The following is a 13,641-nucleotide window of genomic DNA, read 5'->3' as shown; positions in this document are numbered from 1 at the left end:
AGACATTGAATTCTAGTCCTGCCTTAGCCATGAAAGATGGCTGAGTGACTTTGGGCCAATCAACAGGAGATTGTGAGTTATAGTTCTGCCTTAGGCATGAAACCTAGCTGGGTGACTTTGGGCCAATCACCAGGAGACATTGAGTTCTAGTCCTGCCTTAGGCATAGGAGCCGGCTGGATGATTTTGGGCCAATCACCAGGGGACTGTGAGTTCTAGTTCCACCTTAGGGATGAATGCCGGCTGGGTGACTGCGCTAATCGCCAGATGTCTGTGAGTTCTAGTCCCGCCTTAGGAACAAAAGCTAGGTGACTTTGGGCCAATCATCAGGAGATGGTGAGTTCTAGTCCCGCCTTAGGGACGAAAGCTGATTGGGTAACTTTGGACCAATCCCTCTCTCAGCCCAACCAACTTCACAGGGTTGTCGTTATGGGGAAAATAGAAGAAGGAAGGAGTATTATGTTCACCACTTTTGAGCTACACATAAAATAAAAATAAAAATGGCAGGATAAAAAATATATTTAAAAATTAAAATAAATTATGCAGATTCTAAGTATGCTGCATTGCATCCCTACCCATCCTATTATTTTCTACTTGGAGTAATCGAAGTTACACAAGAACAGGTTCCTTAGTGCAACTACTGTTAACAGCATCATTGTTTGATAATATACTTAACAGATAACTATACCCATCATTACGATGGAAAAGATTAGTATCCTGCAAACCCTCAGGATACGGAAGCTTCATCATACTAGCAAACAACATGATGCACGTGTGACATAAGGGCTCAAATTTATAGCAAAGCCTCCAGATGTAAATTCATGAGAATCAACATAGCAATTCTCACCATCACTCCATTATGTTTTTTTAAAATACGGTATATCAATAAAATAAGTTTGTGGGGGAAATTGGTTCTCCAGAAATATTTGGCAGCACATACAATGCCTACATACAGTGCAATTGTCTACATTCACACAGTCCACTTAACCCTAAATCTTTACAGATTACAGATTAATAGAGTTGGAAGGGACCTTGTAGGTCATCTAGTCCAACCCCCCTCCCTACCCAAGCAGGAGACCCTACACCCGTGATGGAGAACCTATGGCACGCGTGCCACAGGTGGCACGCATAGCCATTATCAGTGGGCACACCAGCTCAGCTCTGGCACACATGTGCGCACCGGCCAGCTGATTTTCGGGCCTTCTGGGCCCACCAGAAGTAGGGAAACAAGATGTTTCCTGCCTCTGGAAGGCCTGGGGGTGGATGGGGAAGGCCCTTTTTTCTTTCTCACCTGGCTCCAGATCCTCTCTATGCGTCTGGGGAGGGTGAAAACAGCCTTTGGCCTCTGAAGGGGCGGGGAAGGCTGTTTTCACCCTCCCCAGACGCATAGAGAAGATCTGGAGCCAGGTGAGAGAGAAAAACGGGCCTATTGGGCCAACACGTGCCAGGAGTGGGGTGGGAGGGGGGTCACGTGTGCATGCGTGGGGCAGGGCGCATAGAATTATGGGCATGGCCACGTACATGAACCTCCCCTGCACCCCCTGGCACGCGATGGCAAAAAGGTTAGCCATCACTGCCCTACACCATTTCTGACAGATGGCAGTTCGGTCTCTTCTTGAAAGCCTCCAGTGATGAAGCTCCCACAACTTCCGAAGGCAATACTGAGTCAGTAAACAGAGTGGAGAAACCCAAACAAGCCATAATCTGGTTGAATGGGATTCAGAGGTGGGTTTCAGCAGGTTCTGACCAGTTCTGCAGAACCGGTAGCGGAAATTTTGAGTAGTTCAGAGAACCGGTAAACATCACCTCTGGCTGGCCCCATCCCCATCTATTCTCTGCCCAGTTCCAGCTGATCAGGAGGAAATGGGGATTTTGCAGTATCATTTCCCCGGGAATGGAGATTTTACAGTATCCTTCCCCTGCCATGCCCACCAAGCCACGCCCACCAAGCCACACCCACAGAACCGGCAGTAAAAAAAATTTGACACCCACCACTGATGGGATTGTCCACTTCACACAGCAAGTAAGATGACTCATAAAACTAAAAATTTACCCAGGATCTTTTTAATCCAATTTAGGGTGCTGTGTGTGAATCAGAACCTCAGGAAAATGTCTCTTGAGTACCAGTCATTGCAGAACAAAATTTAGGAAGGAGATAAGACCGTTGTCATCTTCTCCTTGGTGGGGTCTTAAAAATCACCCAGGCTGTAGAGATATCCTCGACTTATGATTAGTAACCCAGTAGTTCAGTGAATCTGGCTTCCCCATTGATTTTGCTGGTCAGATATTTGCCAAATATGACCCCCGAGACCTTGCAACCGTCATAAATGTGAATCAGTTGCCAAGCATCCTGTGACTTGTGATCACGCGATCATGGGGATGTTGCAAAGGTCATAACTCTGAAAAACGGTCGTCAATCACGTTGTTCAGCGCCGTCCCTTTGAACAGGTCGCTAAATCGACTTGTCGTAAGTTGAGGACTACCCGTACAAACACACAACCTCTTTAGGAGCCCTTGGTGCTCTCCGAGCTTGCTGGTTTTCTCGTTGACATTTCGTTACCCAACTAGGTAAGATCATCAGTGCTTACCTAGTTTTGCCTAATGAATGCAAGAAAACCGCCAGGCTCAGAGAGCGCCAAGAGCTCCTCCTCCTCCTCCTCCCTGCAAACCTCACTCTCTTCTAGCATGGATGATGTTATCTAGTTGGGTAATGAAACGTCTGCAAGCAAACAACTGATCTCAGAGAGCACCAGGGACCCAATAGTCCCCCTCCTCTTCCTTTCCTCCTCCTCCTCCTCCTCCTCCTCCTCCTCCTCCTCCTCCTCCTCCTCCTCCTCCTCCTCCTCCCTGAATACTCCACTCTCTGCAAGCACTAATGATGTTATTTAGTTGGGTCATGAAACATCTGCAAGAAAACAACCATGCTTAGAAAACACTAAGGACCCCACAATCGCCCTTCTCCTCCTCCTCCTCCTCCTGCACAGATGGTATTACCTAGTTGGGTAACAAAACGTCTGCAAGCAAACCACCAAGCTCAGGGAGCCCCAAGGACCCCGCATCTCAACCCTGAGCTATAAATACTCTCCCTGGCAAACCTCTTTAAATGGTGGCTCGGTGGCTCAGGCACCGAGCATGTGGATCAGAAAGGTCGGCGGTTCGAATCCCTAGTCCAGGTCTCCTGCCTGAGCAGGGGGCTGGACTAGATGACCTCCAAGGTCCCTTCCCACACTCTGTGACTGTTACTGACGACCCATTTCAGCCCGCCATAGGAACCCAGAAGCCAGGTGCATCCAGGAATTCAGAAGGTCGTCTGAAACGCATCCCTACCCTCTAAACAAGCGCAAAGAGGGCGGCTCTTTGCTCCATGCTCCCGTCGGTCGCTGTTGCGCGCAGATAACTGCGCCCCGATCGCTCCATCCTGCTGCAAACCCTTCACACCAACCCAACCCCCGCCCCTCCCCCCGTTCCCCCCCAAAACGGCCCAGAGCCCCCGAAAGCCGAACCCCAAAAAGTCCCTGCCGCGCTTCTTCTCCTCCTCCTCCTCCCCAAGCTTGCCTTTCCTCCCGGCCTCGCCACTTGAGGATATAGGATCTCCTGCTTGAGGAGGGGGCTGGACTAGATGACCTCCAAGGTCCCTTCCAGCTGTAGAGTCTGATTCTGATTCTGGTCCCCTCTGTGCTTCTCCTCCTCTTCCTCCTCCCCAAGCCGGCTTGCCTTTCCTCCGGGCCCTGCCGCTTGAATCCCCAGTATAGGATCTCCCGCTTGAGCAGGGGGCTGGACTAGATGACCTCCAAGGTCCCTTCCAGCTCTAGAGCCTGATTCTGATTCTGGTCCCCTCTGCGCTTCTTCTCCTCCTCCTCCGCCCCAAACCGGCTTGCCTTTCCTCCGGGCCCCACCGCTTGAGGATATAGGATCTCCTGCTTGAGGAGGGGGTTGGACTAGATGACCTCCAAGATCCCTTCCAGCTCTAGAGCCTGATTCTGATTCTGGTTTTCTCTGCGCTTCTCCTCCTCCTCCTCCTCCCCAAGCCGGGTTGCCTTTCCTCCGGGCCCCGCCGCTTGAGGATATAGGATCTCCCGCTTGAGCAGGGGGCTGGACTAGATGACCTCCAAGGTCCCTTCCAGCTCTAGCCCTGATTCTGACTGACTGGGACCCTTCCCCCGGCTTTCTCCGGCGGCGGGGAGGCGCGGGGCAAGCCGAGCTGAAACCGAAGCCCCTTCCACACACACCCCCATCCCCCGGGCGAGGCGGAGGCGGTGAGATGGCGAGAGGCAGATAGCGGGGAAACCTTAATCCTTCGCCCGGGCTCTGCGGACGCCTCGCTGGCCGGATCGACAACCACGGCAGCGCCAGCCAGTCGCCGGGCTGGGGGTCTCGCTTAACCGTCGGCTATTTGTTTCCTCGGGGGGGGGGGGAGGGCGGGGGGTGGCAAAGGTGCCTCCCCCGCACCGCTCAATTCAAGGACCGCTTTCATCCCACCCGCCCATCCCTTTGGCCGGCTCCGAGCCCCCGGCCACGAGAACCCGAATCAGAATAGAGGTGGCAGGGACCTCAGAGGTCATCTAGTCCAACCCCCTGCTGATGCAGGAGACGTTAAGAGTAACAGTTGGAAGGGACATCGGAGGTCATCTAGTCCAACCCCCTGCTGACACAGGAGACGTTAACAGTAACAGAGTTGGAAGGGACCTCGGAGGTCATCTAGTCCAACCCCCTGCTGACACAGGAGACGTTAACAGTAACAGAGTTGGAAGGGACCTCAGAGGTCATCTAGTCCAACCCCCTGCTGACACAGGAGACGTTAACAGTAACAGAGTTGGAAGGGACCTCGGAGGTCATCTAGTCCAACCCCCTCCTCACACAGGAGACCTTAACAGTAACAGTTGGAAGGGACCTCAGAGGTCATCTAGTCCAACCCCCTGCTGATGCAGGAGACGTTAACCGTAACAGTTGGAAGGGACCTCGGAGGTCATCTAGTCCAACCCTCTGCTGACACAGGAGACGTTAACAGTAACAGAGTAACAGGGTTGGAAGGGACCTCAGAGGTCATCTAGTCCAACCCCCTCCTCACGCAGGAGACCTTAACAGTAACAGTTGGAAGGGACCTCAGAGGTCATCTAGTCCAACCCCCTGATGACGTAGGAGACGTTAACAGTAACAGAGTTGGAAGGGACCTCGGAGGTCATCTAGTCCAACCCTCGATGATGCAGGAGACGTTAATAGTAACAGAGTAACAGAGTTGGAAGGGACCTCGGAGGTCATCTAGTCCAACCCCCTCCTCACGCAGGAGACGCTAACAGTAACAGAGTAACAGAGTTGGAAGGGACCTCAGAGGTCATCTAGTCCAACCCCCTGATGACGTAGGAGACGTTAACAGTAACAGAGTTGGAAGGGACCTCAGAGATCATCTAGTCCAACCCCCTCCTCATACAGGAGATGTTAACAGTAACAGTTGGAAGGGATCTCGGAGGTCATCTAGTCCAACCCCCTCCTCACACAGGAGACCTTAACAGCAACAGAGTTAGAAGGGACCTCAGAGGTCATCTAGTCCAACCCCCTCCTGACGCAGGAGACCTGGACTAGGGATTCAAACCGCCCGACCTTTCTGATCGACAAGCCCAGTGTCTTGGCCACTGAGCCACCATTCAGACAAGCGGCTGCCCAGCCTGTTCTTAAATCCTTCAGCGATGAAGCAGCCACACCGTCTGGAGGCCAGCCATTCCGCCGCTTGATTGTCCTCCCTGTTTAGGAAGTCTGTAGAGACTCTCAGTCATCCAGGTCGTGGTTGTGCGTTGTTTTTTTTTTTTTTCCCCAGGAGGCAACTGGACTTTTTTTTTTTTCCTTTTGAAGACCTTTCGCTTCTCATCCAAGAAGCTTCTTCAGCTTTGACAGTCCCCGCTATCCTGTCAGAACTGAAGAAGCTTCTTGGATGAGAAGCGAAAGGTCTTCAAAAAAGGAAAAAAAAAAACCAAGGAATTCCAGTTGCTTCCTGAAAAAGCACCTTTGGGACACTGTTAGGAAGTTTCTCCTCAATTCCAGGTTGCTTCTTTTTTTTTTTTTATAATTTTATTTATTTCTTTACAACAAAATATTTATTCACGCACAGATCGCGACGGGAGCTTTACACAATATATTAACTTCAGTCAAGATATACAAATAAAAAATAAAATCTACACTAACCTTATCCTTTTTGTATTCTATTATTCAACCAAGTATACCATTGGTCCCAACACTGAAAATATACGGAGTCTTTTTGATCTCTCAAAATGTTTGTTAACCTGTCAGCTTCCGCATATTCGATAATTTTTCCTAGAATCAAATCTTCAGCCGGTAGGTCTTTCCCCTTCCAATGTTGAGCAAAACATATTCTTGCTGCGGTTGTGATATATGTAATCAGACACCATATATTCGTACCTATCTTATCTGGCCTAATATTTAATAGATAGTATTCTGGTTTCAATTGTAATTTATATCCCGTGATTTCTAATATCCACCTCTGTATAAATCTCCAAAATTCGATTGCCTTAGGGCAGGTCCACCATACATGATAATAAGTACCTATCTCCCCGCACTTCCAACAATTTGGGGAGAGTCTTGGAAACATTTTGGCTAATCGAGCAGGAGGGAGATGCCATCTATACACCATCTTATACAAGTTTTCTTTGTAAGTGGTTGCCATCAGAAATTTCAACTGTTTCGTCCAAATTTCTTCCCATTTTATCAATTCAATTGAGTAACCAATATTTCTCCCCCAGGCAATCATTGAGTCTTTAACAATCTCATCCCCTATCCAATAAGTTATTAAGAATTTATAGATCTTAGATAATCTTTCCTCCTTTCCTAATATAATACTATCTATTTCTTGCTGGGTCATGTCTATACCACTTTTTTCCTTGTCTTTCTTATATTTAGAGCTGATCTGGGCATAGGACCATCGATCACCACTAATCTCCTTGATTAGTTTCCATCCATTGTTTCTTGTGGTGCTTTGGAAAATAAATTGTCCCCCTCTTCTGTGTGGCAGCCCCTGAAATATTGGAAGACTGCTATCACGTCCCCCCTAGTCCTTCTTTTCTCTAGACTGGCCACACCCAAATCCTGCAACCGTTCTTCATACGTTTTGGTCTCCAGGCCTTTAATAATCTTCGTTGCTCTTCTTTGCACTTTTTTTTCCCCAAAGTCTCAACATCTTTTTTGTAATGTGGGGACCAAAACTGGATGCAGGATTCCAGGTGCGGCCTTACTAAGGCTTGATAACAGTGGTGAAATCTAAGTGGTGGCTCGGTGGGGGAGATAATGTGACTGGGTGGGCATGACCATTTTTTTTTTTTTACTTTTAAAAGCATTTTTTCTGCAAATGCAAAAAAATGCTTTGAAAAGCCTCTGCCGATCAGGCAACACAGCTGGGATCGTCAGAGGCTTTTCAAAGCATTTTTTTTTACCACCTCTTCCGCTGAAGAGGTTGCAGAAAAAAATGCTTTCAAATGCTTTCAAAAGGCTCTGACGATCCCAGCTGAGTTGCCTGATCGGCAGAGGCTTATTTAACTCAGCTTGGATCGTCAGAGGCATTTAAAAAAAAGGGGGGGGGGTTCTTTTAAAAGCCTTTGACGATCCCAGCTGAGCCGCGCGATCATCAGAGACTTTTTTTTTTTTTACTTTTAAAAGCATTTTTTCGGCCGAAGAGGTTGTAGAAAAAATGCTTTTAAAAGTAAAAAAAAAAAAAGCCTCTGATGATTGTGTGGCTCAGCTGGGCATGGTGGGGGGGGCAGGGATTTTTGCTACCGGTTCTCCGAACCACCCGCCTCCATCGCTACCGGATTGGGCGATCCGGTCCAAACCGGGAGCATTTCACCCCTGCTTGATAAAGCATTATTAATACTTCACCTGATTTCGATTCTATGCCTCTGTTTATGCAACCCAGGATTGTGTTAGCTTTTTTTTTTTTTGGCTGCTGCTGCACACTGCTGGCTCATATTTAAGTGATCATCTACTAGGACTCCAAGGTCCCTCTCACAGTGACTGTCCTTAAGTCCCAATAAGCCTTTAAGTCCCAATTTTAAAAAAAAAATGCTGGAGTTTTTGGAATATTGGTCTTTCCAAATTACAATAACTTGAGACACCTTCAGTTCCTTTGAAAGTGGGAGGAAAGAGGAAAAAAGAGACAATTGGCATTGATGGGTACAGATTCAGAAGACCAGGTTAGAGACTGATCATTCCAGAGAAAATCTATCCAGGTGGGTCACCAGGAGTTGATGACAGTCAGTCAATCCAAGGTAGCGGACTAGCAAATTTGGACCGTTGCTGTGTAGTTCTCAGAGTTCAGCTCAACGCAAAGGAGACGTTTAAGGTAGGGTGTCCAAGTTGATCAACTTTTAAGATTTGGGGGAGGGCAAAGCTGGCTGTGGAATTCTGGGAGTTGAAGTCCACAAGTCTTTTAAAGTTGCCAAGTTTGGAGAGCCCTGCTTTAAGGTGGGTAATGAAAGCACAATACTTGTGTCTTGCTAACCAGACTCAAAATATGCCGCCTGCATTTTTATCTTGACTTATGAAAGGATTAAACTTCCTTTCTTCCTTGCTTCCTTCCTTCCTGCCCCTTTCCTCTCCTTCCTTCCTTCCCTCCCCTTTCCTTCCCTTTCCTTCCCTTCCTTCTTTCCCTTCCTTCCTTCCCTTCCTCCCTCCCTCTCCTCCCTCCCCTTTCTTCCCCTTCCTTCCTTCCCTTCCTCCCACCCTCCCCTTTCTTCCCCTTCCTTCTTTCCTCCCTCCCATTTTCTTCCCTTCCTTCCTTCCCTGGAACGAGCTACCCCCAGGAATACGACTGATCCCAGACCTCTGTACTTTTCGTCGAGCTTTGAAGACCTTCCTATTTCAGCAAGCCAGGCTGGCTTAAAATTTTAATGGGTTATTTTATGGGCAAAGGGTTTTAAATTTTGGGAAGCCAATTTGATTTAATTCTGTTTTAATTCATCTTAATTTTTATATTGTATGTATTTTAATCTTGGCTGTTCATCGCCCTGAGTCCTTCAGGAGAAGGGTGGTATACAAATTTAATAAACCTAACCTAACCTAACCTAACCTAACCTAACCTAACCTAACCTAACCTAACCTAACCTAACCTAACCTTTCCTCCCTTTCCTCCCCTTCCTTCCTTCCCTCCCTCCCTCCCCTTCCTTCATCCCTCCCTCCCCATTTCCTTCCTTCCTTCCCTCCCTTCCTCCCTTCCTTTTTCCTTTTTCTTTTTCCTTCCCTTTCTTTCCTGGGCCTACAGGCTTGGAAATCCTGAATGCCTAGGAGAGGGCATGGGTGCCCAATGCTCTAATATTGCAAAAGCCACAGCTTAACCTGCTTGCATCAGATACGCTGATTGCAAAGATGCGATTGCAGCATTTGCATGTTGACTCACCTTAGTTGTTATTTGGGTTGGCTGTGAACGTGGTTGCTAAGATTCCTTCCTAACCAAGCCTAACCTAGCCCATCTTAGCTTCTGGGAGCCAGGGAAGGCTAGCCAGGTGCTTATCTAATCCAGTTACTGAAATTACAGTACAAGTATTCTCCATTTTATCTGACTGCAGTGCAGAACTCTAGAAAACCATTGACATTTTCATCTTGACTATTTTCCTGAACGAAGCCAGGACTTTCTGCTTTAGAAGCCGGTGTCCTACTTAGCTATATAGAATATAAAATAATATTTGTAGCTCAGGGTTGAACTGTGGATCCTTTGTGCTCTCTGAAACTGGTTGCTTTCTTGCAGACGTTTCATTACCCATCTAGATAACATCATCAGTGCTAGAAGGGAGTGGGATTTGCTCTCTGTTTATACACAAGCAGCTTGCCTTTGTCAGTGTTGGTGCGGGAGCTTTCGGTGGTTCCTTGATTAGGCTGTTGTTTACTGTTTGATTTATTGTCTTGATTGGGGTATTCTTTACTTCCTGATTGTTGGTCAGATATCAGTCAAAAACATCTCAAAAGCAACCAAGAGACTATTACAACCACATGGCTTCCCTATAGCACACAAGACAGTTAAGTAAACCAAAAAAACCAGCAGCCCCAGAAGAAAAAAACAGGAGTTATTTACAACCTACAGTGAAAGGACTGTAACAGTCACTATGCAGGACAAATAGGCAACCAGGAGAACATATCCACAAACCAGGAGACCAGGAGAACATATCCACAAACATCAACTGTTGTTGTTAGTCACAAAGTCGTGTCCGACCCATCACGACCCCATGGGCAACGTTCCTCCAGGCCTTCCTGTCCTCTACCATCCTCTGGAGTCCATTCAAGCTCACACCGACTGCTTCAGTGACTCCATCCAGCCACCTCGTTCTCTGCCGTCCCCTTCTTCTTCTTTTGCCCTCCATCGTTCCCAGCATTAGGCTCTTCTCCAGGGAGTCCTTCCTTCTCATTAGGTGGCCAAAGTATTTGAGTTTCCTCTTCAGGATCTGGCCTTCTCAAGAGCAGTCAGGGTTGATCTCCTCTAGGACTGACCGGTTGGATCGCCTTGCAGTCCAAGGGACTCGCAGGAGTCTTCTCCAGCACCAGAGTTCAAAGGCCTCAATTCTTTGGCTTTCTCAGCCTTCCTTATGGTCCAACTTTCACAGCCATCCATTGCAACTGGGAAAACCATCGCCTTGACTATACACATTTTGTTGGCAGGGTGATGTCTCTGCTTTTTAGTGTCTAGATATGCCATAGCTTTCCTCCCCAGAAGCAAGCGTCTTTTAATTTCTTGGCTGCAGTCCCTCATCTGTGGTGATCTTAGAGCCCAGGAAAATAAAGCCTTGATAGTACAGTGGTCTAAGCACCCTGTTATTAACACAGCTGCCTGCAATTACTGCTGCTTCGAATCTCTCCAAGGCTCAAGGTTGACTCAGCCTTCCATCCTTTCTAAGGTAGGTGAAATGAGGACCCAGTTTGTGGGGGCAATAAGCTGACTTTGTATAAATATACAAAAGTATGAAGGCTATTGCTTAACGCATTGTAAGCCGCCCTGAGTCTCCGGAGAAGGGCGGCATATAAATCAAATAAAAAAATAAAAAAAAAATCTGTCTCTACCTCCATTTCTTCCCCATCTATTTGCCAGGAATTGAGAGGGCCGGATGCCATGTTCTTAGTTTTCTTAGTGTTGAATTTCAAGCTAACTTTTGCACTCTCCTTCTTCACCTGTATCAAGAGGCTCTTTAGTTCCTCTTCGCTTTCTGCCATTAGAGTGGTATCACCTGCATATCAAACATCAACGTTATAACCACTGTCAAACAGAAGACATGATGAGAACTCCTTAATGGCACAATGCATAATTTCATCATGTCGTTTCAACCGTGAAAATTGGAGCATCAGAGCAGGCTTGGCTGGCTGGGGAATTCTGGGAGTTGATGTCCATTGTGTCTATCAAGCTGCCAAGGTTGAGAAACTCTATTCTACGACCTTATTTTTCTTGTCAATGCCAGACGAAAGTACAGGTAGTCCTCGGACGTAAGGCCACAATGGAGCCCCAGAATTTACATTGCTAAGCGAGAAATTGGTCAAGCACGCTTTGTCCCATTTTACGACTTCTCCCGCCACATTTGTTAATAGGAGCTCTGGTGGCTCAGCAGACTAATTAACATCCACTTACATCTGCTGCCTGCAATTACTGCAAGTTCAAATCTCACCAGGCTCAAGGTTGACTCAGCCTTCCATCCTTTCTAAGGTAGGTAAAATGAGGACCCGGATTGTGGGGACAATAAGCTGACTTTGTATAAATATACAAAAGTATGAAGGCTATTGCTTAGCACATTGTAAGCCGCCCTGAGTCTCCGGAGAAGAGCGGCATATAAATCAATTTTTTTTAAAAAAAGTGGATCGTGGCCATTGTTAAGTTCGTCACCCGGTTGTTAAGTGAATCCGGCTTCCCCGTTGACAGAAGGTCGGAAAAAATGATGACGTGACCCCCGGGACACTGCAACCGTCATAAATACAAGTCAGTTGCCAAACATCTGAATTTTGATTGCGTGAGCTTGGAGATGCTGCAACGGTCATAAGTGTGAAAAATGGTCATGAGTCACTTTTTTCGGTGCCATTGTAACTTCGAACAGTCACTAAACGAACTGTTGTAAGTGGAGAACTATCTGTATTTGGAATTTCTGCCCTGCTGAATGTGGAAAATGAATGAAATCAAGGCTGATTTACGGAAAAGAAGGAGAAGGTAGCAATAGCACTTAGCAACAGCCCTTAGACTTATATACCGCTTCACAGTGCTTTTACAGCCCTCTCTAAGTGGTTTACAATGTCAGCCTATTGCTCCCAACAATCTGGGTCCTCATTTTACCCACCTCGGAAGGAAGGCTGAGTCAACGTTGAGCCTGGTGAGATTTGAACTGCCAAATTGCAGGCAGCCGGCAGGCAGCAAAATGAGCCTGCAGTACTGCATTCTAACCACTGCGCCACCCCAGCTTCAGGATAGTTTCCTCCAAAAAAGTTTACATTAAATTTTCATCCAATTTTAACTTTGGAGTCTTTAAAAAAAAGGCAAGTTAAACTAACCCAGGTCAATACTAGATCCTTCGTGCCCTCTTGATCTCAACCAATGAATGAGCCCCTTTGTTCTGCCATACCCTTTTCTTATCACCTCTGGTTTGAACTAACTTGGAGCTAAATGTTTCTTTATGGATCTAAACATGTGCTCTTATTTTATATTGAATTCCGCCCCCTACTAGGAATTTGAACTGTGCTTTTAAATTCTCGGGAGATTAATATAACAAAAGAAAGCCAGCTAATACACCTCTCTAATTTCCATAAAATCCATTATCCTAAATCTGTGTTTTACTGTCTACCCAACCATAAAATGCATGCCAGTAAAAATGAAATTAGAGTTTAGTTTATCACTCCAATCAGTTTCATTAAAAATGATGTATATAAGTTAACTCTTTGACTGCTGTAGACCCGTTTTTTTCCCCCTTATTAAAAAAAGCACCCTGTGTGATAAAGAATAAAATATTTATTTTATCGATTGGATAAATGAATTGTCTACCCATCTTATCAGGGAAACTTTATCCTAGTTATCCTCGCTGAACCAACTGCACAAAAGGCCACCTGGATTAAGGATCAGTTCCTCAAAGAGATTGTGAAATGCGTTAAAAGTTAGACTCTATTGCACAATGACTGAACCTGGACTGCAAAACTCAGACCTGCCACCAGATGGTGCCAAGTGATATGAAAATCCTGGTCTCTTTCCTGCCATCTTGTGGCGGACTAAGTCATTCACAGCCCAGCTAGTGTAGCTCTGGAATCACCCTAATAACCACTCCATTTATTTTTATTTATTTATTTTATTCAATTTGTATACCGCCCTTCTCCTAGTGGACTCAGGGTGGTGCACAGCCAGAACTAAAACACATACCAATACAAAGTTTAAAATTATTAAAAGAATTCCATACTTTGGCCCCAAATTTAAAATAATTCGAATTAAAACCCATTGACAAATTAAAAGCTAAAAAACTAAAAAAGACTAAAAGGGGGGGGGGGGGTTTCACGCCAGCCCTGCTGGATGGAAAAGAAAAGTTTTCAGGGCACGGCGAAAGACCCTGTTCCCATATTAAAATAAGATTTCGAAAAGGAGTGAAGAAGGGAAAACCCAAAGCGGAGAGAAAAAAAAAACGGAAGAGGAGGTT

The sequence above is a fragment of the Pituophis catenifer genome, unplaced genomic scaffold, assembly GCF_029215685.1.
Source record: "Pituophis catenifer annectens isolate HBS135680 unplaced genomic scaffold, rPitCat1.0.hap2 SCAF_7, whole genome shotgun sequence".
Classification (NCBI taxonomy): Eukaryota; Metazoa; Chordata; class Lepidosauria; order Squamata; family Colubridae; genus Pituophis; species Pituophis catenifer.
Note: the sequence above shows the minus strand (reverse complement) of the source record.